At 45.6% G+C, this 27,766-nt stretch overlaps 1 long non-coding RNA gene across 8 annotated transcripts in view; it reads right to left on the minus strand.

The window, feature by feature from the left end:
* LOC139758809 (uncharacterized) overlaps positions 1 to 27,766 on the minus strand; it is a 190,363-nt gene that overhangs the window by 64,475 nt on the left and 98,122 nt on the right. For all 8 annotated transcript variants that reach the window (XR_011714938.1, XR_011714935.1, XR_011714939.1 and 5 more), the window contains exons 3-4: positions 23,459 to 23,499; positions 6,355 to 6,459 (exon numbers count right to left, since the gene is read on the minus strand). This is a non-coding gene — a long non-coding RNA (uncharacterized lncRNA). The remainder of the gene's footprint in view (positions 1 to 6,354; positions 6,460 to 23,458; positions 23,500 to 27,766) is intronic.

Below are 27,766 nucleotides of genomic sequence, written 5' to 3' on the forward strand. Positions count from 1 at the left end.
AGGGGGCGGGGGGGGGGTTCGACGAGAGAGAGAGAGAGAGAGAGAGAGAGAGAGAGAGAGAGAGAGAGAGAGAGAGAGAGAGAGAGAGAGAGAGAGAGAGAAATAAAATAGCAGCACCAGCAGAATGGAGAGAGAGAGAGAGAGAGAGAGAGAGAGAGAGAGAGAGAGAGAGAGAGAGAGAGAGAGAGAGAGAGAGAGAGACAGCAGCAACAGCAGAGAGGACAGCTGCTCACAGCCGTACCTGAACCCACAATATACGAAAGTGTGGCAGCTCTACATATCACTTTTACTTCTTCACTTCCTCAGTAAGAGCCAGGTATGTCTGCGTGTAGTAACATCGGCGAAAGAAAAAAAAACGCTTTATACACATAAAAAGAAAAAAAAACGCATAAAAAAACGCTGTGATGAACGCGTTTATCAATATAGCTCAATTCCCCCCACCCCCCTCACCTTCCCCCAGCTTTTTCTTCTTTTTCTCTTACGGGATATTTGCATTTTCTCTATTTTCTAAACGCAAAGAAAAAGGTACATCAGTGAAACGCTATCAAATCATATTCATAGGAGGAGAAAGAATACTTCCCACGTACTCCCTGCGTGTCGTAGAAGGCGACTAAAAGGGGAGGGAGCGGGGGGAATGGAAATCCTCCCCTCTCGTTTTAATATTAGCAAAAGAAGGAACAGAGAAGGGGGCCCCGAGTGTTGATATTCCCTCTAAGGCTCAGTCTTCTGTTCTTAACGCTACCTCGCTAACGCGGGAAATGGCGAATATATGTGTATTCATATCTATTTACCAGATTAACAGCGGCACAAGTTTAAAATGTCGAATGTCACCAATAAGTCATTCTGCACATCAAGTATATACCATTGGATCAACGTATATTCAACATAACCTCATAAAAACACAATCATGATCTAATCTATACACGTCATCAAACTGCCAAATGACGTGAATTTAAGATAACATTACGACCACCAACTCCAGGGCAACTTCGATAGCCATCACCCAGGCGGGAGGAGGGCAGAGATAAGACAGACGGAAATCGTATGATAAAATACCGTCTCATCTTACGCTTAAGAAAAGAAAAAAAGAAGAGAGAAAAGATAGGAATGGTGGTGGAAGCTTTTAACTTAAATTCTCGAGCTACGGGGATGAGAGATGAGGTCTGGGTTGGCTAACAGGTCCACATGATTTAAGAGCTACTATTTCTATTTTCTCCATGCAACAAGCACTCTTCCTACTACTACTATTACTACTACTACTACTACTACCCTTCTAGTATTACATAACTACGATTATCCAGTTTTACGTCGAGGGAAAGTCTCTAAGGAGGTTTTCTAACCGTTAAAAACAGAGGGGAGGTGGGTGGGGAAACCTTCATCTTAAAGCAGAAAAACAAGGGAAAGTTAATATTAAGACTGGAGTAAACGAAGATATGGAAAGCTCTCAATGGTCTGTTGTTGGTGTTGTCAATAGACCTTTTGTTGATGAAGATGTATTGCGTCTGGGCTTACGGGGGGAAACTTAATGTACTTTCGTCCTAAGTTCCCTTTACGTAACTGGATGGGTGTTCCGCAGAACACACACCCGTGTTCCATGCCTTCCTCAGAGTAGGCCAGAGGTGCGAGGTGTGAGAGACGTACCACGGCTGGCAAATGTCAATTTGAAAATATCACAAAGCGACTCTATTACGTTCCAAGGCCAAATGGTGGAATTCTCATCCACTTGTGAGGCAATGGTGATGGGAGGAGGAGAAGGAGGAGGAGGAGAAACAGGAGGTGAAGCTTCTGGAGGAAGAGGATGAGGAAGAGGAAGAGGAGAAACAGGAGGTGGAGCTTGTGGAGGAAGAGGAGGAGGAGGAGAAACAGGAGGTGGAGCTTCTGGAGGAGGAGGAGGAGAAACAGGAGGTGGAGCTTGTCGAGGAGGAGGAGGAGGAGGAGAAACAGGAGGTGGAGCTTGTGGAGGAAGAGGAGGAGGAGGAGGATGAGGGGGAAGGAGGATGAACACGAGGAGGAGGAGGGGGAACCTATCTTACTCAGGGAGTGAGAGGGAGGCCGTCTGTCCACCAGCTGGGTCTCCCTCCCCCACCTGACACACACAAAGGCCAGATTGCCACTATAAAAAGTTACAGGATTTTCCTCTCCGTCTTTCTTTGTTCTGTGCTGGACCTAAGGAACTGCTGTCTTCATCAACCCAAGTGCTAGCTCTCTCTCTCTCTCTCTCTCTCTCTCTCTCTCTAGCCCTCCCTCATGGCAGATTCTCAGTCTTGAGTACATGAAGACACACCCGTACTCTCTCTCTCTCTCTCTCTCTCTCTCTCTCTCTCTCTCTCTCTCTCTCTCTCTCTCTCTCTCCCCCGACTCCTTACTCACTTTTCTCTTATTCATCATCATCATCCCATCTTCTTCCCCTGTTCCATCAACTCGTCTTCTCGGTTTCCTACAACTACGTGTGTGAGTTCACGAGCCGCAGCCCCCAACACCATGATTGGACAGAGAAACAATGCGACAGCTTGGTCCCACACCCATCCATCTGTCGGGAGTAGAAGGCCTCCCAAATCACAGTAAGGTATCCGTAAGGTAAGGCAAGGTTCCAGACCCAGCTGAGAGGGGTAGAAGACCTCCCAAATCATCGTAAGGTATCCGTAAGGTAAGGCAAGGTTCCAGACCCAGCTGTGAGGGGTAGAAGACCTTTCAGACCATCATAAGTCACACCTTTTAAACTCCACATTCTCGTACCACCACAGTCCCCTATCTCTAGCCATACCTTACAACACCCTCCCTACTGCTCCTTCCTCTCGTACACCTCCTAAACACTCGCACTCCTTCCCGCAGTAGAGTTAACACCCATCTTAAACGTCCCTGTGACATCTTCAGCCCCATTCCCCGTTTCTCATTTTCAAACTGGCTGGTTATGAGAGTAAAAACGAAGCTGAAATGAAGAGGTAAAGTTGATAAACAAAATATGTACCGAGTGTGCAAATGCATGTGTAAAGTTTCCAGTGTGCGATTCGTAAATTGGATGTATATTTCTTGATGCTTTGTATAAAATTATACCCATCTCATCCTCCTTTACTCCCTATTCCCTCTCCTCTCCTCTCCTCCGCCTGCCTCTCTATCCCTAACCAATGCAGTCAGCATGGAGCAAAAGCAGTCACCTGTCGAGGGCTCTCGGTCACTCTCGCCGTAATGGGATTCCGGCAAGATTAATCAATCCCCACCCACCTACCCCCCAACTCCCAGGTAGTGAGTTACGGGGGCGCCTGTGTGCGAATGTATTGGGGAGGGTCTGTGGTGGTGAGGAGGAAGAAGAAGAAGAGGAGGAGGAGGAGGAGGAGGAGGAGGAGGAGGAGGGAGTAAGAGAAGGAGGTGGGCAATCCAGTGGTACGGAGGGATAAAGTGGGATGGGGTAGGTGGGTTTGAACCACAAACGTGCATTAATGGCCCCCATCTGGTAACATCTAATTGTTTACCACCCCAGGGCACGGAAAACGGCCACGAAGACACTGCATTACGTCACGTCAGACCCACTGTAAATGGTTGGTATACCCACCACTGCCACCACTTGTCTGCTGGCTTCTGTGTATTACATGTACGTTAAGGGTAGTCTGCCAACAAGGTTAACCCTACGTCCTAGCCAGTGATATACGATGCTCTTATTCTGCCAAGTTACAAGTATGAGGGATCTGATGACATGGATTCGGATCGAACATCACACGATCCGATTGCTCCCAAGACCCTCCACTCTCTTGGCTCCTTTGGGGCCCCTACCTGTCGCCATCCGACTGGGGGGTGTGTTCTCTCACCCTCCTGTATCCATGTGTTGTACGCACTTGTACACCTCATTCTGCCCTGCTATCTACTCCTTCCTTTGGCACCCTTCACCAAAACTATACCCTATTCTGTCCTTCTATCTCCTCTCATCTATGGTACCCTTCACCAAAACTACACCCTATTCTCCCTTCTATCTACTCCTTCCCTATGGTACCCTTCACCAAAACTATCAGGAAACGGTATGTCTCTGCGAACACAAGTATTTCAACCAAGTTTCACTGTTTACCTTCTAACACTGACCTTACGTAAATTTACATTTGGTAAACATGAGATTGTCCAAGACAGTCGCATGTTTACCTAATGGGGTCCTAGCTTCGTTTCTTCGATGTATATCAACTGACTTGTATTTCTCTCTTGTGTTTCCCTTGATGATGTGATTAGTACACGAAAGTGCACTTCGGAACTTATCGTGTTTCATTTTCCCCGTGGACTCACAGGAATATATTTATATATGGAAAAACTACTATATCTCCTTCTTTATGGAGTGAGACTATACGGGTCAGTTTAAGACTTTCTGGGTTTCTAAACTGCTTCCTTTCCTCGCTTGCGGTGTGGGGGGGCTTTGTGAGCCAGTTTTAAACTTTCTGGGATGACGCGAGATTCCAGTCTCTCTCTTCCAGGGGGTGCCAACGCTGCCTCGCATCTAAATATAGGAGCTCCTGAGGGTGCACATCCTTCCTGAAGAAGTCCTGTGGCTCATGACCCTCCTGACGAAGCCCCTATGGCTCATGACTCTCCTGAAGAAGCCCTGTAGCTCATGACCCTCCTGAAGAAGCCCTGTGGCTCGTGACCCTCCTGAAGAAGCCCCTGTGGCTCATGACCCTCCTGAAGAAGCCCTGTGGCTCATGACCCTCCTGAAGAAGCTCTGTGGCTCGTGACCCTCCTGAAGAAGCCCCTGAGGCTCATGACCCTCCTGAAGAAGCTCTGTGGCTCATGACCCTCCTGAAGAAGCTCTGTGGCTCGTGACCCTCCTGAAGAAGTCCTGTGGCTCGTGACCCTCCTGAAGAAGCCCCTGAGGCTCATGACCCTCCTGAAGAAGCTCTGTGGCTCGTGACCCTCCTGAAGAAGCTCTGTGGCTCGTGACCCTCCTGAAGAAGTCCTGTGGCTCGTGACCCTCCTGAAGAAGTCCCTGAGGCTCATGACCCTCCTGAAGAAGCTCTGTGGCTCGTGACCCTCCTGAAGAAGCTCTGTGGCTCGTGACCCTCCTGAAGAAGTCCTGTGGCTCGTGACCCTCCTGAAGAAGCCCCTGAGGCTCATGACCCTCCTGAAGAAGCTCTGTGGCTCGTGACCCTCCTGAAGAAGCTCTGTGGCTCGTGACCCTCCTGAAGAAGTCCTGTGGCTCGTGACCCTCCTGAAGAAGCCCCTGAGGCTCGTGACCCTCCTGAAGAAGCTCTGTGGCTCGTGACCCTCCTGAAGAAGTCCTGTGGCTCGTGACCCTCCTGAAGAAGCCCCTGAGGCTCATGACCCTCCTGAAGAAGCCCCTGTAGCTCATGACCCTCCTGAAGAAGCCCCTGCAGCTCATGACCCTCCTGAAGAAGCCCCCGGAGCGAGGATGGTGCCTTGCAGCTGTAGGCAACGCGGAAGGGCTCGATACTTATGGAGGAGGAGCCGCTTGGGTCCTTTAACTTTAAGGTGATTTTTAAGAAGGGATGGGGGTGGGGTGGGTCCTACGGCGAGAGAGAGAGAGAGAGAGAGAGAGAGAGAGAGAGAGAGAGAGAGAGAGAGAGAGAGAGAGAGAATGAGAGAGATGCAATAAAGCGATGAAAGAAGCGAGAGGAGGAGAGGGAGGGCGCAAGAGGAGGAGGAGGAGAAAGAGATGCCATGATGACCTGCAGGAGAGACAGACGAAGACGAAGACGAAGACGAAGGACTGTGACGGTGATGGAGGTGTGGTGGTGATGGGGGGCATGTGGTGGTGGTGGTGGTGGGGGGCTTCGCCCCCTCCCTCCCCCTCCGTCACGGCCAGCACCCTCCCACACAATGGTACCGTCACACGTGTTAATCAAACCCCCCCTTCCCACCTCTCCACACCTCTCCCTAACCTCCGCTTCTCCACCTCCATCTTGTGTCTACTTATAAGTCCATCTTGTGTCTCACGTACGTATTAATACTTTGCGTATCCCGACCACAATAATACTTCTAATATCAAGAGAAGGACACGGAAATCTAACCTTACGCTCAAAAAGGAATTACCATTGAAGAGATGGCTTAACCTAACCCAGCCTCAACGTATGATAGACACTTTGCGCCGAGGAAGGATGCTCTTCACGCAGGAGCAGGGTAAGGTTGGTTCCACGTGGTTGGGTTATGGATATGAGAGAGAGAGAGAGAGAGAGAGAGAGAGAGAGAGAGAGAGAGAGAGAGAAGTTCGTTCTCGACCACTAAGAAAGAATATAAAAAACGGGAACCATTCCAATCGGGTGCCGGATACTAGGGTAAATAAAAAAATAAATAAATAACCAGTAAACAAACTAACGACTCGATCATTCCTTAAAAGTAAATTGACAGACAAAAGTAACGAACCTTTCTTTTGACAACAGATGATGTTCTGCCCTTCAAAGTCATCTGCGCCCTTTTTCAAGTTCATCGCCCGCCCTTGGCAGTCAAGTCATCTGCCCAGGTAAACTCCTGGAAAGACGAGAACGCGTAATGTTAACACCTTCCACCAGGGAGGGAGAACCTTCTTTGCCTACAGTGCATTAGCTATGATGCCTACACGAGGTGACTGTGAGGACCATAGTAACATAGACACACATACACACACACGTACACACACAGTTAAGAGACGTGGCAACACACACACACACACACACACACACACAGTTAAGAGACGTGGCAAATACAGATGAAAAACTCTCTCTCATTCTCTCTCTCTCTCTCTCTCTCTCTCTCTCTCTCTCTCTCTCTCTCTCTCTCTCTCTCTCTCCCTACAACACACAATAGTGATCATATACATATAACACACACCCACGTGTATGTGGCCGGTACCATACTCGAAATGACAGGACTAACGAGCACAGAGAGAGAGAGAGAGAGAGAGAGAGAGAGAGAGAGAGAGAGAGAGAGAAAATCAGTTATGGTCCGAATCCCACGCCACTCTTGGCCTGCGACGAAGACCATCACGTCATAAAATTCCCAGAGACCTCATGCCTGAGCGATGCCAAGTGGCACGTCCCAACCATAAAAATGTAGGTCAAAAGAGAGAGGGGAAAAAAAAATACATCGTTCGAAGTAAATGGACTTTTGATACGTGAAATATAAGAAATATATACGTAATGACGAGGGATGCAGGATATATATATATATATATATATATATATATATATATATATATATATATATATATATATATATATATATATATATATATATATATATATTTACCAAATGGCGTCCTATCTTCGTCTCTTCGATGTACTGTATGTCAACTGACTTATATTTCTCTCTTGTGTCTCCCCTGATGATGTGATTATTACACGAAAGTGCACTTGGGAACTTATCGTGTTTCATTTTCCCCGTGGACTCATAGGAATATATAAATACATATATATAATGACGAGAAATATAGGATATATAACAAAAGATTAAAAATATACAATATATAACTATTAACGAGAGAAATAAGACATAAAAAAAATAAGACATAAAAAATAACAAGAAACATACTACCCTCAATAATCCAAAATCATGACCTTAAATCAATACTAAAAACAGAAAACTTATGAGAACTCGGCAAATAATACTGTAACAAAATACATCCATAAACCACTTCGTAAAATGACAATAAATGACGTTATACACCGTCAGGTAGAGACTTATGCCCAAAGCCACGGCTGTCGGGATCCATAGTTTATTTCCTCACTGTTAAGTTTTGGTGGAGGTGGGAAGAACGGATGAGACACTGCTCAGGGTTAAAGGTCAAAGGCTTTCCACTGGCTAGTTCAGGGTTAAGGGTCAAAGGCTTTCCACAGGCTAGTTTAGGTTTAAGGGTCAAAGGCTTTCCACTGGCTAGTTCAGGGTTAAGAGTCAAAGGCTTTCCACTGGCTAGTTCTGGGTTAAGGATCAAAGGCTTTCCACTGGTTAGTTCAGGGCTCAGGGTCAAAGGCTTTCCACAGGCTAGTTTAGGTTTAAGGGTCAAAGGCTTTCCACTGGCTAGTTCAGGGTTAAGAGTCAAAGGCTTTCCACTGGCTAGTTCTGGGTTAAGGGTCAAAGGCTTTCCAGTGGCTAGTTCAGGGTTAAGGGTCAAAGGCTTTCCAGTGGCCAGTTCAGGGTTGAGGGTCAAAGGCTTTCCACTGGCTAGTTCAGGGTTGAGGGTCAAAGGCTTTCCAGTAGCTAGTTCTGGGTTAAGGGTCAAAGGCTTTCCAGTGGCCAGTTCAGGGTTGAGGGTCAAAGGCTTTCCAGTGGCCAGTTCAGGGTTGAGGGTCAAAGGCTAGTTCTGGGTTAAGGGTCAAAGGCTTTCCAGAGGCCAGTTGAGGGTTAAGAGTAACGCCTTTGTCTCTGACCACTTCAGGGTTAAGGGTAAAGCCCTTGCCAGTGGCCAGTTCAGGGCTACGGGTAAAGCCCTTGCCAGTGGCCAGTTCAGGGCTAAGGGTTAAGCCCTTGCCAGTGGCCAGTTCAGGGCTAAGGGTAAAGCCCTTGCCAGTGTCTAGTTCAGGGCTAAGGGTAAAGCCCTTGCCAGTGGCCAGTTCAGGGCTAAGGGTAAAGGCCTTGCCAGTGGCCACTTCAGGGCTAAGGGTAAAGCCCTGGCCACTGGCTACGAGTGATGCTGGTTGTGGGGGCTAGAAACCATCCCCCCCCCCCGTGCTCACTGGCCTCCTCCTTAGTGTTGGTTCTCTTCGTCAGCGGACCAGTCTTGTGAAAACCACCTCTCGCAAAAGGGATTGAGATGGAAGTGCGAAGGTTGAGTGCCTACCTACGAGAACCTACCTACTACCTGCCTACGAGAACCTACCTACGAGTACCTTCCATCTACCTACCTACCTACGAGTACCTTCCATCTACCTACCTACCTACGAGTACCTTCCATCTACCTACCTACCTACGAGTACCTTCCATCTACCTACCTACCTACGAGAATCTACCTACCTACGAGTACCTACTAACTACCTACCTACTTACGATAACCTACCTACCACCTACCTACTTACGAGAACCTGCCTACCACCTACCTACGAGTACCTTCCATCTACCTACCTACCTACGAGAATCTACCTACCTACGAGTACCTTCCATCTACCTACCTACCTACGAGAATCTACCTACCTACGAGAATCTACCTACCTACGAGAATCTACCTACCTACGAGAATCTACCTACCTACGAGAATCTACCTACCTACGAGTACCTTCCATCTACCTACCTACCTACGAGAATCTACCTACCTACGAGAATCTACCTACCTACGAGAATCTACCTACCTACGAGAATCTACCTACCTACGAGAATCTACCTACCTACGAGAATCTACCTACCTACGAGAATCTACCTACCTACGAGAATCTACCTACCTACGAGAATCTACCTACCTACGAGAATCTACCTACCTACGAGAATCTACCTACCTACGAGAATCTACCTACCTACGAGAATCTACCTACCTACGAGAATCTACCTACCTACGAGAATCTACCTACCTACGAGAATCTACCTACCTACGAGAATCTACCTACCTACGAGAATCTACCTACCTACGAGAATCTACCTACCTACGAGAATCTACCTACCTACGAGAATCTACCTACCTACGAGAATCTACCTACCTACGAGAATCTACCTACCTACGAGAATCTACCTACCTACGAGAATCTACCTACCTACGAGAATCTACCTACCTACGAGAATCTACCTACCTACGAGAATCTACCTACCTACGAGTACCTTCCATCTACCTACCTACCTACGAGTACCTTCCATCTACCTACCTACCTACGAGTACCTTCCATCTACCTACCTACCTACGAGTACCTTCCATCTACCTACCTACCTACGAGTACCTTCCATCTACCTACCTACCTACGAGAATCTACCTACCTACGAGAATCTACCTACCTACGAGAATCTACCTACCTACGAGTACCTTCCATCTACCTACCTACCTACGAGAATCTACCTACCTACGAGTACCTTCCATCTACCTACCTACCTACGAGAATCTACCTACCTACGAGTACCTTCCATCTACCTACCTACCTACGAGAATCTACCTACCTACGAGAATCTACCTACCTACGAGAATCTACCTACCTACGAGTACCTTCCATCTACCTACCTACCTACGAGAATCTACCTACCTACGAGTACCTTCCATCTACCTACCTACCTACGAGAATCTACCTACCTACGAGAATCTACCTACCTACGAGTACCTTCCATCTACCTACCTACCTACGAGAATCTACCTACCTACGAGAATCTACCTACCTACGAGTACCTTCCATCTACCTACCTACCTACGAGTACCTTCCATCTACCTACCTACCTACGAGTACCTTCCATCTACCTACCTACCTACGAGAATCTACCTACCTACGAGAATCTACCTACCTACGAGAATCTACCTACCTACGAGTACCTTCCATCTACCTACCTACCTACGAGAATCTACCTACCTACGAGTACCTTCCATCTACCTACCTACCTACGAGAATCTACCTACCTACGAGAATCTACCTACCTACGAGAATCTACCTACCTACGAGTACCTTCCATCTACCTACCTACCTACGAGAATCTACCTACCTACGAGAATCTACCTACCTACGAGAATCTACCTACCTACGAGAATCTACCTACCTACGAGAATCTACCTACCTACGAGAATCTACCTACCTACGAGAATCTACCTACCTACGAGAATCTACCTACCTACGAGTACCTTCCATCTACCTACCTACCTACGAGAATCTACCTACCTACGAGTACCTTCCATCTACCTACCTACCTACGAGAATCTACCTACCTACGAGTACCTTCCATCTACCTACCTACCTACGAGAATCTACCTACCTACGAGTACCTTCCATCTACCTACCTACCTACGAGTACCTTCCATCTACCTACCTACCTACGAGTACCTTCCATCTACCTACCTACCTACGAGTACCTTCCATCTACCTACCTACCTACGAGTACCTTCCATCTACCTACCTACCTACGAGAATCTACCTACCTACGAGAATCTACCTACCTACGAGAATCTACCTACCTACGAGAATCTACCTACCTACGAGAATCTACCTACCTACGAGAATCTACCTACCTACGAGAATCTACCTACCTACGAGAATCTACCTACCTACGAGAATCTACCTACCTACGAGAATCTACCTACCTACGAGAATCTACCTACCTACGAGAATCTACCTACCTACGAGAATCTACCTACCTACGAGTACCTTCCATCTACCTACCTACCTACGAGAATCTACCTACCTACGAGTACCTTCCATCTACCTACCTACCTACGAGTACCTTCCATCTACCTACCTACCTACGAGAATCTACCTACCTACGAGAATCTACCTACCTACGAGTACCTTCCATCTACCTACCTACCTACGAGTACCTTCCATCTACCTACCTACCTACGAGAATCTACCTACCTACGAGTACCTTCCATCTACCTACCTACCTACGAGAATCTACCTACCTACGAGAATCTACCTACCTACGAGTACCTTCCATCTACCTACCTACCTACGAGTACCTTCCATCTACCTACCTACCTACGAGTACCTTCCATCTACCTACCTACCTACGAGTACCTTCCATCTACCTACCCTTATATATATATATATATATATATATATATATATATATATATATATATATATATATATATATATGTGTGTGTGTGTGTGTGTGTGTGTGTGTGTGTGTGTGTGTGTGTGTGTGTGGAGTGTCAAACCCGTAGACTTGTATGTAATATAAAGATACGTAACGCATCTTAGTGGATAATGCAATGCAACGCAAGTGTTATCTAAAAATGAATACGTCAGAATATACCAAGCGTGCGCGCGCGCGCGCGTGTGTGTGTGTGTGTGTGTGTGTGTTGTAGACCCATGGGAGGGGGGTCCTCCTCCCCCCTTCTAGTCGGGCGAACCGGACCCATGAAACTGTTTGGTGCTGCGGGCGTGGAGGGAAGGGGGAAATTGGGGACATATCTAACAACCAGAGACGGTGGGTCATGGCCAGAGAACCAAACATCTTTTTTCTTTTTTTTCTTCCATATTGGTAAAGTAAGGTGACATCTCGCTCGAAAGAAAAGGCTGAGTAATATATATATATATATATATATATATATATATATATATATATATATATATATATATATATATTTTTTTTTTTTTTTTCTCTTTATTTTGCTTTGTCGCTGTCTCCCGCGTTTGCGAGGTAGCGCAAGGAAACAGACGAAAGAAATGGCCCTAACCCACCGCCATACATATGTATATACATAACACGTCTACACACGCAAATATACATACCTATACATCTCAACGTATACATATATATACACACACAGACATATATTCAACCCAATGTTGAAGTTGTCTTGATATTCAGAAAATATCTAACCCAATTTCGAAGTTTTGATATTCGAGAGAACATTAACCCAATTTTGAATGTCTTGATATTCAGAGAATATTCAACCCAATTTTGAAGTCGATATTCAGAGAGAATATTCAACCCAATTTTGAAGTCGATATTCAGAGAGAATATTCAACCCAATTTTGAAGTCGATATTCAGAGAGAATATTCGACCCAATTTTGAAGCTGTCTTGATATTCAGAGAAAATATTCGCGTATATTCAAATATACTGGACTCGCGTTATACCTGCGCATATTCAAACTCACTAAACCTCACATATTTCAGCATTTCAGACCTCTATTTCAGCAAACGCATATCGAGATATGTTAAAAAATATTTTTATTTATTTATTTTATTTTGCTTTGTCGCTGTCTCCCGCGTTAGCTAGGTAGCGCAAGGAAACAGACGAAAGAAATGGCCCAACCCACCCACATACACATGTATATACATACATGTCCACACACGCAAATATACATACCTATACATCTCATTGTACACATATATATACACACACAGACATATACATATATACACATGTATAAAAAATATATACATAAATATACTACGCATATATCGATATTCGAAACCTTAAGTGGGTAAAATCGGTCCATTAAAAACCGGTTTCTAAAGCATGACCAGATAACAGAAACCTCTCCCCGCACGTACACACACACACACACACACACACACACACACACACTCGAAACCCTTATTTCGCGTATTTCCTGATATTCGAATATCCGTCCTTGGCGTATACCGAAGCTTAAAACCTTACTTCCTTGCGTAGTTCGTCACCCGTATTTACGCACGCCGTGCCACTCTATACGCCCGTATCATACGCGTATATTTGGACACCTGAAACCTGTTTCTGTACGCAATCTGTTGTACCAGAGAGAGAGAGAGAGAGAGAGAGAGAGAGAGAGAGAGAGAGAGAGAGAGAGAGAGAGAGAGAAGGGAGGGGAGGGGGATGAACACCTGGGATTGCCCGTGGGCCAACTGCCGCTCCCCCCTCCCTCCCTTAAGGGGAATCGAACCCATGCATGCGGGAGTGGCTGGTTGGCTGGCTTGGCCCCCGTGCTGTAACCCATGGTCGGTAACGCTGAGTGTGGCTATACCACGGATGTGTGCGCGTGCGTGCGTGCGTGTGTGTGTGTGTGTGTGTGTCTGTGTGTGTGTGTGGGGGGGGGGGGGGGGGGGGGTCGTGTACCCAGCGTCCTCCGACCGCTGAAAAATTGTATCGGCAAAATTGTGGAGTTTGTGCCCGTCATGGTCCACTGTGAGCCGGCGGAGCGCTGTGTGCGCCTTGAGCGAGCTGGCTCTCTCTCTCTCTCTCTCTCTCTCTCTCTCTCTCTCTCTCTCTCTCTCTCTCTCTCTCTCTCTCTCTCCCCTCTCACTCTCTTTCTCTCTCTCTCTCCGTCCGTCCCTCCCCCCCTCTCTCTCTCTCTTTCTCTCCCTCCGTCCGTCTCTCTCTCTCTCTCTCTCTCTCTCTCTCTCTCTCTCTCTCTCTCTCTCTCTCTCTCTCTCCATTACTTTCTCACCTATTTCAAAACTTATTTCTTTCTCGTCTATACGTTTCGTGCACCATCGTCAAAACATTTCTCACTGAAAGGGACCCGCAGGGGATAAATGCAATGGAATTAAGTTAACACACGACTTTAACCATTTTAACATGGTTTCAAGATCCCGGACACGATTCTAACAAGTTTAACAAAGTTTCAAGATCTCGGCAGAAAAAGTCATGCTAAATAGGAACCCCCTGAATTATTAACATACAGACCTTTGGAATGTTAACATTAAAAAAAAATAATGGAATATTAACATACAACGGTTTGGCATATTAACATAACTAACACTGAAAGATTAACCTACAAAGACCTGGCATATCAATATCATGCCCTAACGAAATTCAACTTGGAAAAAACATGGAATATTAACATACAGAGGACTTTGAAAAATTAACATTCAAAAGCCGGGAATATTAACACGCAACGGAATCTAACATTGTCAAACACAGGCCTCGAATATTATTAACATACAAAGGAAAAAAAACAAAATTACATCACCATAACAATAAATAATTAACAAACACAGTGTAACATTATCATGAAAATGACTGAAATATAATTCGACATAAAGAACAGTAAAAAATAAATAAATAAATAAATAAATAAATAAACTACGAAATCCTTTAAAAATTCAAAGAAATCTTACAGAACAAGATAACATGTACAGCAATCGCTGCTGAAGAACAAGCTGTTCAAGAACGACGTAGAACAAATTATCGAAGGACACGTCCTGAGAACAATGTATTGTTCAAGCATACGTAACATTGAACATGAATTTTCAAAATGGGCTCCCAAGAACAAAATGAGCTGTTCAACGACTCGTAAAGAACAAATCAGACTTTTCAAGGACTTAAAATGAACAAGATAAACTTCAAGGACTCGTGATGAACAAAATGATCTGTTCAAAGACTCGCAATGAACAACATAACATACTCATGGACTCGTAATGAACAAAATAATGTACTCAAACTCATAATGAACATAACGCACTGTTCAAAGACTCATAATGAACACAATACACTGTTCAAGCACCCGTAATGAACACAATACACTGTTCAAGCACTCGTAATGAACACAATACACTGTTCAAGCACTCGTAATGAACATAATACACTGTTCAAGCACTCGCAATGAACACAATACACTGTTCAAGCACTCGTAATGAACACAATACACTGTTCAAGCACACCTAATGAACATAATACACTGTTCAAGCACTCACAATGAACACAATACACTGTTCAAGCACTCGTAATGAACACAATACACTGTTCAAGCACTCGTAATGAACACAATACACTGTTCAAACTCATAATGAACACAATACACTGTTCAAGCACTCATAATGAACACAATACACTGTTCAAAGACTCATAATGAACACAATACACTGTTCAAAGACATAATGAACACAATACACTGTTCAAGCACTCGTAACTTGGATTCAAAAAGCCATTGGTCTGTGGCTCTTTGAATTCAGCCATTGGTCTGTGGCTCCTTGAATTCAGCCACTGGTCTGTGGCCCTTTTGCATTCCTCCGTAATGGGATTTGAATTCAAAGCCACTGGTCTGTGGCTCCTTGAATTCGTCTCAATTTGGGTTTTGGATTCTACTAGTCTGTGGCTGTCTGAATTCCTCTGCATTCTGGATTCTACATATAATAAATTCAAACCCACTGGCCTCTTCCTTGCTTGAATTCATACACATTCGAGTTTGAGTCCACCTTGAATTTAAATTCAAACCCAACCGTCTACTGGTGTTTGAATTCCTCTGTGTTCGGGACGAGATCACGCCGGTTTACGCTAGCTACGAACTTAGCTGGATGCGCTAACCATCGGCACGAACCTCTCGCGTTCTATATTCTATATTTCTTTCTATCCCGTCGCGTTCTATATTCTATATTCCTTTCTATCCAGTCGCGTTCTATATTCTATATTTCTTTCTATCCCGTCGCGTTCTATATTCTATATTCCTTTCTATCCCGTCGCGTTCTATATTCTGTATTTCTTTCTATCCCGTCGCGTTCTATATTCTATATTCCTTTCTAACCTGTCGCGTTCTATATTCTATATTTCTTTCTATCCCGTCGCGTTCTATATTCTGTATTTCTTTCTATCCCGTCGCGTTCTATATTCTATATTCCTTTCTATCCAGTCGCGTTCTATATTCTATATTTCTTTCTATCCCGTCGCGTTCTATATTCTATATTTCTTTCTATCCCGTCGCGTTCTATATTCTATATTTCTTTCTATCCTGTTGCGTTCTATATTCCTTTCTATCTTGTCGTGTTCTATATTTCTTTCTATCATGTTGCGTTCTATATTCCATATTTCTTTCTATCCCGTCGCGTTCTATACTCTATATTTCTTTCTATCCTGTCGCGTTCCACTTTCTATATTCTATTCTATCCTGTCGCTTTCTGTATCCCATATTTCCCTCTATGCTGTGGTGTTCTGTTTTCTATAATATTCTAACCTGCGGTGTTGCTAACTCATCTTCTATCCTGCGGTGTTCGGCTTTCTATATATTTTCCTTCTATCCTGTGGCGTTCCACTTTCCCATTTTCTCCTTCTTGTGTTCTTTCGGTGAAATTTAGGAAGGACACACACACACACACACACCTGCGATCCTTTTAAACTCGTACTCGAACGCACGAAGACGACCCAAGCCCCCCCCACCCCTTCCCCCACGTAACAACGTGCTCTGATTGGCTTACAGTGTCGAACGCTAACCACCGGATTACTTCAAGGTCACACTGCCAAACATACACGACCCCCCCAAAAACAAGAAGAAAATTAAGACAATGTCTTGGAGAACTGTGTGTGTGTGTGTGTGTGTGTGTCACGTAGCTTTAGAAACGCGTGACTGATTCTAAGAGAGAGAGAGAGAGAGAGAGAGAGAGAGAGAGAGAGAGAGAGAGAGAGTGCTGGAATCATTTTCACCCAGTCTCACCCCTTTCTGCCCGCCGGATCCCCACACCCCCAACCCACCATCTGCTCCCTCCCCATTTCCCGTTTCCTTGCCCTTTCCCCTAATCTATCCCCCTTCCTGCCACCTTTTACACCATCTCCCCCTTTCCTTCCCTCCCTTCCTAATCTCTCCCCTTCCCAGTCCTCAACGCGTGTGATCGAATCTGTGTTTCACGTTTCTTCCCAGAGCTATTTCCCCATTCCATTATTTCCCCAAGTTTCCATAAGTTTCTTTCCCTTCCCCTCTTGTATATTTCTTCCATTCTTCTGTATTCTCTCTCTCTCTCTCTCTCTCTCTCTCTCTCTCTCTCTCTCTCTCTCTCTCTCTCTCTCTCTCTCTCCTCTCCCTCCTTCTTCCTCCTCCTCCCTCCTCCTCCTCCATCCACGACCACAAGGGAGAGGAAAGACGAGGAAATAGAAAAGGAAAACAAGGGTACGGTTGGTCATCACTAGGGCATCATCAGTAGGGCATCATCAGCATATACACTACACCTGTCCAAAGGGGATTTGGGGCCTCGGAAGAGCACCACTAGGGCATCATCAGCATATATACTACACCTGTCCAAAGGGGATTTGGGGCCTCGGAAGAGCACCACTAGGGCATCATCAGCATATATACTACACCTGTCCAAAGCGGGTTTGGGGCCTCGGAAGAGCACCACTAGGGCATCATCAGCATATATACTACACCTGTCCAAAGCGGGTTTGGGGCCTCGGAAGAGCACCACTAGGGCATCATCAGCATATATACTACACCTGTCCAAAGCGGGTTTGGGGCCTCGGAAGAGCACGCTCCCTCACTTCTGTATTCAGGGAATTGAAACTTAAAAAAAAAAGGGAGGGTCGTCTCAAAGGCGATCAAAATCGAGTGGGTTCCTGACGGATCGAAAAATTAAAAAGAAAATCTGTTGACAAAATAATCCTTCGTCAATATTGCCTTCCAGGGCGAATACAGACACACACCACACACACACACACACACACACACACACACACACACACACACACATTGCCTTCCAGGGCGGATACAGACACACACCACACACACACACACACACACACACACCACACACACACACATAAACACACACACACCACACACACACACACACACACCACACACACACACACAAACACACATACACCACACACACACACACACACACACATTGCCTTCCAGGGCGAATACAGACACACACCACACACACACACACACACACACACACACACATTCCTCCGGTGTCCAAAGAAATCAGAGAGATGACACACACACACACACACACACACCACAGCCCGGGGGCACACTGCGCTAACCACGCGCAAGTACCCCAATCAGGCGCGCATCTCCACCCCCCCCCCCCCCCCCCACCGTAACCACCCGCAAGTACCGGCAATCATGCACAAGTAACGCGACTCACGCACAACCACCTCAGTCGCCCGCAATCTTGTGCGTCCATTCGCGGCGAGGGGAAGGGGGGAGGGAAAGGGGTGAGGGGGGAAGGGGAGAAGGGGAAAGGGGGGTTTGATATAGTAATCTTTGCACTACGAGCGGTCCTGGCTGGCGTACAGCACGTGGTGAGGGGGGGGAGGGGGGGAGTGGGGGAGTGGGGGAGGGGAGGGGTTCGAACCCTGACGGTTCTTGGGGCCGAGTTGAACCCTCGCCTTCTGGGGGGGGGGGGGTGGGGGTTCGAACCCTGACGGTTCACCATCACCTTCTCTGGTTCTCTCTCTCTCTCTCTCTCTCTCTCTCTCTCTCTCTCTCTCTCTCTCTCTCTCTCTCTCTCTCTCCACCCATCACAAAAGTTGGGAGTGGTTGGGTGGTTGGGTGGATGTGTGGATGTGTTGGTGGGGAAGGGGGAAGGAGAAGGGAGGGGAAGGGAAGAAGGGAGGGTAGATGATGACGTGGAGGGCGGTGAAGGGGGGAAGGGGAAGGGAGGGGAAGGGAAGAAGGGAGGGTAGATGATGATGATGTGGAGGGGCGGGGTGGAGGGAGGGAAGGAGGGAGGGAGTGAGGGAGGGTCACCCACAATACAGGGCCTCGCCGGCGCCCAGCACGCAAGTCTACCACTTTAAAAAAAGAAAAAAAAAAGAATAAAAAAATAGCCTATGTAAATTCGTGGCCCAAGTCTTTGTTTAATTTTAATTTCGACCGTGAGAGGATCACACAGCCTTTGTTTGGTCCACTCTCCAGACCTGTCTGGCAGTGGCAACAGTGGTGGTAGTGGCAAGAAGAGGAGGAGGAGTAGTGGCAATAATAGAAGTAGTAGTAGGGTTGTTTCTGGTAGTGGCAGTGGTAGCAACACACACACACACACACACACACACACACAGAGGAAATGGCATGACCAGGACGCGCCACAGGTGGCGTCTAGTGGCAGTGGCAAGTTGTTATTCTCCAGTGGCGCGAGCGGTGGCAGTGGCGGACACTGTAAGAGGAATGGGAGGGGGGGAGGTCAATAAATGGCTGTGGAGCAATGTAGTGGCGCTGGCCGACGGCTACCACAGTGGTGGTGGCCAAGGTGATGGCCAACGCCACAGTGGCTGGACGATAGTGGTGGTAGTGGTAGAGATGGTGGTAGGGATGATAGCTAGTGGTAGAGATGGTGGTAGGGATGATAGCTAGTGGTAGAGATGGTGGTAGGGATGATAGTTAGTGGTAGAGATGGTGGTAGGGATGATAGCTAGTGGTAGAGATGGTGGTAGGGATGATAGTTAGTGGTAGAGATGGTGGTAGGGATGATAGCTAGTGGTAGAGATGGTGGTAGGGATGATAGCTAGTGGTAGAGATGGTGGGAGGGATGATAGCTAGTGGTAGAGATGGTGGTAGGGATGATAACTAGGGGTAGAGATGGTGGTAGGGATGATACCTAGTGGTAAATATGGTGGTAGGGATGATAGTTAGTGGTAGAGATGGTGGTAGGGATGATAGTTAGTGGTAGAGATGGTGGTAGGGATGATAGCTAGTGGTGAAGATGGTGGTAGGGATGATAGTTAGTGGTAGAGATGGTGGTAGGGATGATAGTTAGTGGTAGAGATGGTGGTAGGGATGACAGCTAGTGGTGAAGATGGTGGTAGGGATGATAGCTAGTGGTAGAGATGGTGGTAGGGATGATAGTTAGTGGTAGAGATGGTGGTAGGGATGACAGCTAGTGGTGAAGATGGTGGTAGTAGTGACGGGAGCGATGGTGGTGGTAGTGGTGGCAGTGACAGCAGTCATGGCGGCGGTGGTACAGATGGTGGCACCGAGGTGGGCAGTGCCAACACTGGTTCTATATTATAGGCAGTGATGGCTGAGTGGGTAAGTGGTCGCCCTCACCTCACCCCGCGGGTGGGAGAAAGGGTCGAGGGTTCGAAACCCAATGATGGGGCGACTGTCCCATCATTTCCGTTTCTAGAGGGGGGGGGGAGATTTAAACCCCCCCCCATACGACGGTACGATCCTTGAGCACGACGGTACGATCCTTGAAAATGACGATGGTACGATCCTTGAGCACCGACGGTACGATCCTTGAGCACCGACGGTACGATCCTTGAGCACATACGGTACGATCCTTGAGCACGACGGTGGTACGATCCTTGAGCACGACGGTACGATCCTTGAGCACGACGGTGGTACGATCCTTGAGCACATACGGTACGATCCTTGAGCACGACGGTACGATCCTTAAGCACGACGGTACGATCCTTGAGCACGACGATGGTACGATCCTTGAGCACATACGGTACGATCCTTGAACATGACGACGGTACGATCCTTGAGCACGACGGTACGATCCTTGAGCACGACGGTACGATCCTTGAGCACGACGGTGACACGGTCCTTGAGCACGACGGTGCGATCCTTGAGCACATACGGTACGATCCTTGAGCACGACGGTACGATCCTTGAGCACGACGGTACGATCCTTGAGCACGACGGTACACGTTACTTTAACGCGACCCGTCATACCCTGAGGTTCGAACCAACATACTCGTGAATTACGACATCATCAAACCCACTCAAAAAAAAAAAAACCAAACCTCTCGTCCTTTGTGTACCTCCAACCACACAACCACAGAACCAAACCAAAACCAAACCAAACGAACCACCACACAACCGAACCTACCCACGAACACCACCACGACAACCCCTCCAACCGCCCACCCTCCCCTTCAACCCCACACACACCCACCCCACCACTAAACCCCCCACCAAACCATACCAGCTACCATACATCCACCCCATTCCACAGTACCCACACCTGGCCAACACCTGGGGCGTTCCACCAAACCTCACCAAATTATCACCCTCTCAACCACTACTACTACCACCACCCCACTGTGCAACCAGACACTACCTACCACACCCGCTACCACAACTACCACAACCCCTTCCCCTCCTAAACACACCTACCACCGTCAACAACCACAACCCACCCCACCTCCCCCACCAACCACATTCCACTACCACAACCACCACATTCCACAACCACAACCACCACATTCCACTACCACAACCACCACCACATTCCACTACCACAACCACCATATTCCACTACCACAACCACCACATTCCACTACCACAACCACCACATTCCACTACCACAACCACCACATTCCACTACCACAACCACCACCATTACCACTACCACACAACCACCACCACCACCACCTCTACAACCCCCACCTGCCCCCATAATATGCAAATGTACCTGTGTTTCGGAAACTGGCAACTTTCCTCTCTCTCTCTCTCTCTCTCTCTCTCTCTCTCTCTCTCTCTCTCTCTCTCTCTCTCTCTCTCTCTCTCTCTCTCTCTCTCTCTCTCTCTCTCTCTCTCTCTCTCTCTCTCTCCCTGCGCTTCTCCTCTGATTAATAGAACTCGCCCGTCAGCAAGGAACACAAAAACTCAAATCCCCTTTTTTCCCCCACCACCAAACTACAAAACCCACTGAATAAAAATGACCTTTTCTTTTCTTTTCTTTTTAGTTTAAAAAAATGACCACCAACACAAGTGACTCTCACACCTCCAACATAAACCATCTCCCCAACACAAGCCTCCCCAAATGGGCTCCCCAACACTAACCTCCCCAAATGGCATCCCCAACACTAACCTCCCCAAATGGAATCCCCAACACTAACCTCCCCAAATGGCCTCCCCAACACAAGCCTCCCCAAATGGGCTACCTAACACTAACCTCCCCAAATGAACTCCCCAACACTAACCTCCCCAAATGGAATCCCCCAATGGGCTCCCCAACTGGAATCCCCAACACTAACCTCCCCAAGTGAACTCCCCAACACTAACCTCCCCAAATGGACTCCCCAACACACACAACAAATGAACTCTCCAACACTAACCTCCCCAAATGGACTCTCCAACACAAACCTCCCTAAATGGACTCTCCAACACAAACCTCCCTAAATGGACTCTCCAACACTAACCTCCCCAAATGGACTCTCCAACACAAACCTCCCTAAATGGACTCTCCAACACTAACCTCCCCAAATGGACTCTCCAACACAAACCTCCCCAAATGGACTCTCCAACACAAACCTCCCTAAATGGACTCTCCAACACAAACCCCCCCACCATCTAAGAGCGAAGGCAGAGCCATTAAACAAAAAAGCTAATTAGTCAAACGCTTTCGTTATAGACCATTGCTAACTACCGGACGCTCGCTGGAGCAAATCACTTGATTGGTAGTTGGTCTGAGAGCTTCGAAGCGCTGGTTGGTAGCAAACCCCATCCACAAGACAACATATTCTGACCTTAAACCTTCTATGAGGTTAACAGACCATATATACAAACATGGTCTGAAGGTTGTGAGGTTAACTGACCATATATACAAACATGGTCTGAAGGTTGTGAGGTTAACTGACCATATATACAAACATGGTCTGAAGGTTTGTGAGGTTAACAGCCCATACATACATACATGGTCTGAAGGTTGTGAGGTTAACAGACCATATATACAAACATGGTCTGAAGGTTTGTGAGGTTAACAGCCCATACATACATACATGGTCTGAAGGTTGTGAGGTTAACAGACCATACATACATACATGGTCTAAGGGTTTGTGAGGTTAACAGACCATACATACATACATGGTCTGAAGGTTGTGAGGTTAACAGACCATACATACATACATGGTCTGAAGGTTGTGAGGTTAACAGACCATACATACATACATGGTCTAAGGGTTTGTGAGGTTAACAGACCATACATACATACATGGTCTGAAGGTTGTGAGGTTAACAGACCATACATACATACATGGTCTGAAGGTTTGTGAGGTTAACAGACCATACATACATACATGGTCTGAAGGTTTGTGAGGTTAACAGACCATACATACATACATACATGGTCTGAAGGTTTGTGAGGTTAACAGACCATACATACATACATGGTCCGCTACTACTACTACTACTATTACTACTACTACTACTATTACTACTATTACTACTACTATTACTACTACTGCGTCTTTGCTGGTAACAATAACGCAAAGAAGAGGGTCTTTACCTTTGTAAGTAGACCACCATGGGCTGTGCCAGCAAAACATCCTGAAAAGAAGAAAAACAAATAAAGTGAAATGAAACGGAAACATAAAATCAGATCTCTAATTCATAATCAACATTAATACTTATCATTTATCGATATATATCAATCACACGTAAAATATCCCATCCTTCCTACCAACCAGTCCAATGGAATAGCATGTACTTCAACACGTCGCAACGCTAACAACCAAATTGTCTTCACGGATACACAAACACTGACCCATCCTTCCCATGCGATTGGTACCTTCCCAAACATAGAAAAAAAAAATTACTTTTTAAAGTATTTAAGTAAATACTTACTTAAAAGAAAAAAAGGGTATTCCCGATCTTCCACATAGATATAATAAAAAAAGTTTTCATATCTAATCCAATAACCTTGACCAAGTCCAAGGTAAAAAAACTATATCATTTCTGTTTTTTTTTGTAAATACACGACCATTAAACCTATCAGTGTATCCGGCCAAGAACCTGATTCAAACGGCATTTAAATAAAACGGCCGTTGTTAAACTTATCAGTGTATTTAACGAATCATCTCATTTAAATGACCATTAAACATCCCTTCAAAGTGTTAACATTCAGCTTTTAAACGGCCATTAAACATCCCTTCAAAGTGTTAACATTCAGCTTTTAAACGACCATTAAACTTCCCTTCAAAGTGTTAACATTCAGCTTTTAAACGGCCATTAAACTTCCCTTCAAAGTGTTAACATTCAGCTTTTAAACGACCATTAAACTTCCCTTCAAAGTGTTAACATTCAGCTTTTAAACGGCCATTAAACTTCCCTTCAAAGTGTTAACATTCAGCTTTTAAACGACTATTAAACTTCCCTTCAAAGTGTTAACATTCAGCTTTTAAACGGCCATTAAACTTCCCTTCAAAGTGTTAACATTCAGCTTTTAAACGGCCATTAAACTTCCCTTCAAAGTGTTAACATTCAGCTTTTAAACGGCCATTAAACTTCCCTTCAAAGTGTTAACATTCAGCTTTTAAACGGCCATTAAACTTCCCTTCAAAGTGTTACCATTCAGCTTCCACTTCAGCTTGGCTACACTGTGGGGCGACTGAAGTTACGAGATGGGTAATTCATTTCTTCAAATCCTTCATGAAAAAGTCGTTAAGTTTAAACGTGTGAAATGTCGAATATCTGGAAGTTTAAACGTGTGAAATGTCGAATATCTAAGTTTAAACGTGTGAAATGTCGAATATCTGTGAGTTTAAACGTGTGAAATGTCGAATTTCTTTGATTTTAAAACCAATCTTTGAGCTCAATTGATACGTGCGTCTGTACGGCCCTTGAGTACGGCTGTACGGCCCTTGAGCACGGTGGTACGACCCTTGAGCACGGCTGTGCGGCCCTTGAGCACGACAGCACGTACAGTCGTACGTAAGGCCATTAAACTGAAAGACATGTACAGTCCTTGACACACGACCCTTAGGGTCACTGGTGACCTAACCTTACCCTTGACCCTTAAGGGTCATATCAAGAACGTAAATAACCTTACGAACCTTAAAACACATATAAACACATAAACCTTAAAAAGTTACATCCCTAAAGTTCATATTAAGAACGCAAATAACCTTAGAAACCTTAAAATAAATACATAAATAAACCTTAAATAGTTACCTCCCCTTAAAGGTTCATATTAAGAACGTAAATAACCTAAAAACCATAAAAATACATATAAACACATAAACCTTAAAAAGTTAAACCCCCTAAAGATCATATTAACAACGTAAATAACCTTAGAAACCTTAAAATACATATAAACACATAAACCTTAAAAAGTTACCTCCCATTCTGAGGGTCGAAAATGGCTTGCCATCATCAGATATTGTTGATCATCACGTGCACAGAGCGGGGCGAAATGACCTATGACCTTATTGGACGAGACATGAGCGGCATTCATGGTCCACGACGCGTCTATAATGACGCACTACATTACAACATGTTACTTGATGCATGACGTAATTTCTCATGACCGCCCAGCTAACACGAGCAAACGAATCTCACTTCTTTTTATCCCTTTCTCATATATATATATATATATATATATATATATATATATATATATATATATATATATATATATATACATATATATATATTCCGATGAGTCTACGGGGAAAATGAAATACGATAAGTTCCCAAGTGCACTTTCGTGTAATAATCACATCATCAGGGGAGACACAAGAGAGAAATTGAAGTCAGTCATTTACATCGAAGACATGAAGCTAGGACGCCTTTTGGTAAACATGTCTTGGACAATCGCATGTTTATATTTGTCTCTTGTGTCTCCCCTGATGATGTGATTATTACACGAAAGTGCACTTGGGAACTTGTCGTGTTTCATTTTCCCCGTGGACTCATAGGAATATATATATATATATATATATATATATATATATATATATATATATATATATATATATATATATGAACATGACACATTCACAAATGGTTATCAATATAATTAAAACAATAATATATCTTATTTTGGTGTATTCAGTGAGGATATTCGTTATCATCTGACTCATCTATGATTATAATTATAGATCTATTTGCAACACTGATGATGGGCAACAGACATAATACTGTCATGATGTATTCTATTATGCTCACTATCCACTACTATTCTATTATGCTCTTTATCCACGACTATTATATTATGCTCATCTATCCACGACTATTATATTATGCTCATCTATCCACGACTATTCTATTATGCTCATCTATTCACGACTATTCTATTATGCTCACTATCCACGACTATTCTATTATGCTCATCTATCCACGGCTATTCTATTATCCTCACCTATCCACTAGTCTATTATGCTCTCTATCCACGACATAGTTCTATTATGGTCTATAGCCACGAAGGCTATATCATGCTCTCTATCCAAGATGGCTCTATTATACTCCCTATCCACGGCTATTCTATTGTGCTCCCAAACCACGCCTGTTCTATTATGCTCCCAAACCACGCCTGTTCTACCATGCTCCCAAACCACGCCTATTCGATCATGCTCCCAAACCACACCTGTTCTATCATGCTCCCAAACCACGCCTGTTCTATCATGCCCCCAAACCACACCTGTTCTATCATGCTCCCAAACCACACCTGTTCTATCATGCTCCCAAACCACGCCTGCTCTATCATGCTCCCAAACCACACCTGTTCTATCATGCTCCCAAACCACGCCTGCTCTATCATGCTCCCAAACCACACCTGTTCTATCATGCTCCCAAACCACACCTGTTCTATCATGCTCCCAAACCACGCCTGCTCTATCATGCTCCCAAACCACACCTGTTCTATCATGCTCCCAAACCACGCCTGCTCTATCATGCTCCCAAACCACACCTGCTCTACCATGCTCCCAAACCACACCTGCTCTACCATGCTCCCAAACCACACCTGTTCTATCATGCTCCCAAACCACACCTGTTCTATCATGCTCCCAAACCACACCTGTTCTATCATGCTCCCAAACCACACCTGCTCTATCATGCTCCCAAACCACGCCTGTTCTATCATGCTCCCAAACCACACCTGCTCTATCATGCTCCCAAACCACACCTGTTCTACCATGCTCCCAAACCACACCTGTTCTATCATGCTCCCAAACCACACCTGTTCTATCATGCTCCCAAACCACACCAGTTCTATCATGCTCCCAACCCACGCCTGCTCTATCTTGCTCCCAAACCACACCTGTTCTATCATGCTCCCAAACCACACCTGCTCTACCATGCTCCCAAACCACGCTTGCTCTATCATGCTCCCAAACCACACCTGTTCTATCATGCTCCCAAACCACACCTGCTCTATCATGCTCCCAAACCACACCTGTTCTATCATGCTCCCAAACCACACCTGTTCTATCATGCTCCCAAACCACACCTGCTCTACCATGCTCCCAAACCACGCCTGTTCTATCATGCTCCCAAACCACACCTGTTCTATCATGCTCCCAAACCACGCCTGCTCTATCATGCTCCCAAATGGCGAGAACATCACCACACCACATCATTCCCTGATCCTCTTCAAAACACCTCTCTTGTGCTTCAGATCTGCCTGTTGTGGTGTAAAGTAGGCTTAAGCATCATTATAAGTGTACTTAAGTGTGCACGGTGAAGTGAGAAGAGCTTGAGTCAATGCATCCACTGAAGGAGGAAGTGCTTGTGTACACTGAGTATGGAAACCCAGGCTTCACCTAAATGCACTGGTACAGTGTGTGTGTGTGTGTGTGTGTGTGTGTGTGTGTGC

This window comes from Panulirus ornatus, chromosome 31, assembly GCF_036320965.1.
Source record: "Panulirus ornatus isolate Po-2019 chromosome 31, ASM3632096v1, whole genome shotgun sequence".
Classification (NCBI taxonomy): Eukaryota; Metazoa; Arthropoda; class Malacostraca; order Decapoda; family Palinuridae; genus Panulirus; species Panulirus ornatus.